At 43.4% G+C, this 2,500-nt stretch overlaps 1 protein-coding gene across 2 annotated transcripts in view; it reads left to right on the top strand.

Annotated features, from left to right (window-relative positions):
* LOC122246600 (homeobox protein caupolican) overlaps nt 1–2,500 on the top strand; it is a 103,938-nt gene that overhangs the window by 9,246 nt on the left and 92,192 nt on the right. The gene's annotated exons all lie outside the window — the stretch shown is intronic.

A 2,500-nucleotide genomic window follows, 5' to 3' on the forward strand; every position in this document is an offset into this window, starting at 1 on the left:
ACTCCTTCAGTGTTAGTCAGCTAAAACAAGCAAGTTTCTCGTATCGGTCTCCTTCTATTGTGGCTCCGTAGTTTATTGGGTTGACTCGCCAGCCGTTTAGACCGCTCCGCCCTCACTCGCCTTATTCCGCCGGTCAGCGCCCCGGGCTCCGACTAGGCCTCATGCGCAACTCTGCAAAGGTGATGTTTTCAATCTTGGAATGATATTGCATGCAAGTCAAGACGATTTAAGCGCAAATTGTCTGATACTCAAGAGGCTTTTTATTTTGTTTTTATGGCCATGGCGGCCGGGACTAATATGCGCCGAGGCAGAGCAATTAATGCAGTTTTTCCTCAAAGGCAAATTGGATTTTGCTTGGCAGGGAAATTAGTTCGAGCGGCCCCCAAAGTCACGGACTTGTGCGACACTCGGTGCGACTTCGTCATTCTCGGAGAGCCTCCAAACGCAGCGAGAATGTACCGCATCATCACTACATACATTGTGCAAACACGACACGTTTGTCGTCCTTTGACCGTATTATTAATCACCTCCACGCACACATAGTCACAATGGACGCATACAGTCGTGCACGCTTACTCCCACGCATGACCGTTTTCTCGCACGCATGAGTGTGCATGCGAACACGAACGTACATACAAACACAGCCATAGGCACGCACTGACATACACACTAGCACATACGGACAAATACACCAGGCTCACCACAAACGGAGGACGCGAACTCACTAAGACTATAAAACTGTAAAATAAAACATAAAGTCATCCTTGTTTTATAATAGTTAAAATTTTCTACAGATAAGAGTTTTATGGTGTTGTTATGGCATAGCACTTTCTGTCCCAAACCATGTTGCCAGGATTTATTGTACATTTTCTGTGTATATTTGTCCACTAAAATCGCAGCCATTATAGCACTACCTGGCAGCGAGATTAATCGCCATAATTATGATAATTAGCACAGTTATTTAATCTAATAACAGTGTCCAAAGAAGGCACTAATTATAAAACATCTTTGTATATTGCCATCCGTCAAAGTCATAAGCAAAAGGAAAAGAGAATGATATTAATGACAATGAAAATAAATCTATATCTGTTTTGTGAATAAGAAACAACTTTATGTTTTCAACGCATAAAATTATCTTGATAACGTACTGTTGCAGCGAATCACACGATAAAGTATACGTGTAAGAGGGCAATAAAATGGCTCTATGATTAATAAAACGACCTTAACATTCTTGGCCCGACTTGGCCAAATCTTCCTCTCACATGGTATGGTAATGGTCAGGAAATTCGACCATTAGAGCGTTACGACAAGACGTTTGTCATTCTCCTCACCTAATGTATCAGGAGCACGGACCTATTGCATGTATAAAATGAGACCAAATGAAGGAAATGAACGCTAATGCATGAATTAAAATCCGTTTTTATATATGTATATATATATTTTTTTTTACTTAGACGAGGGGGCAAAGGGGAAAGGGGGGAAGGGGAGGGAGAAGGGGTGTAGTGAGTGATATCGTTATCGCCACAAAACTACGGTCTTTATTTTCGATAGGCATGTTCGTAGGGGAGGAGAAGGGTTAATTCTCGCAGGTGCAAGAAATTTTCGCCCAAAAGAACGGGCGACTGTATGGCTACGTTTTGATATATTTTTTTCTGACGCGGAAATAATGGATTTGTATGAACACTTTCATTTGTTTTTATAGCAGTCTTAGGATTTATCTAGTACGTGTTTTGCGCATGTCATCGCGTCGAAGATGTAAACGCAGCATAAGCAAGGGAAAGGGAAAGGGAAGTCAGACGCAGGGAGCAGTTTAGGAATGCTTTGGGTCAATATGGTTATTACGGTTATATAGACTGTGCATGGGGAATAGAGACATGAGTAATGGCAATAGATTTAAATGGGAGCTTTATAGGACAATAAGGCTTTATGGATACGATAACCTTATTGAAAGTATGTAACTGTTAGACAAATACAGCAGTGCAAAAATGGCGGCAAGGTAAAGTAATAAGGGTGAAGACGGTAAATACAGTTCGCAAATCCATCAATAGTGGCAAAGGAGGAAGCAGCGTTTGTGTAGCGGCAACGGATGGTTCTCCGCGGGCCTTGATCGTCGGGACTGTCGGAACAAACGACGGCGCGAGTTTGGTCGGATGCCTGGCTCGCGCTCCCTCGGTGTGTGTGTCCTTGCGAGCGAAATATTAGTGCAGGAAACGTAGTCACATGCTTCCAAGGTGTAATTCACGCTGGCCGCAATCTGTCCTCTGTCACGACCCTTTTATTTTGACAAATCCATCTTGGATATTTTACGACGGGGGAGAGACCGATCCCGAGAAGCCATAATTCACCCGCGGCTGCAGTGACACCCGTGCAGCTCGTCCCCGGCCAGGGCTCCAAGGGCTAATGTATGCAAATTTTGAGGTAACTTTCGGCTCCCAACAAGGTGTGGCATCTCAAGCTAGATTTGAATGAAAGAACGCAAGTTTTGTGTAATTTGTAGCAA

This window comes from Penaeus japonicus, unplaced genomic scaffold (assembly GCF_977035675.1).
Source record: "Penaeus japonicus unplaced genomic scaffold, GWHDUDI00000001_assembly GWHDUDI00000013, whole genome shotgun sequence".
Taxonomy (NCBI): domain Eukaryota; kingdom Metazoa; phylum Arthropoda; class Malacostraca; order Decapoda; family Penaeidae; genus Penaeus; species Penaeus japonicus.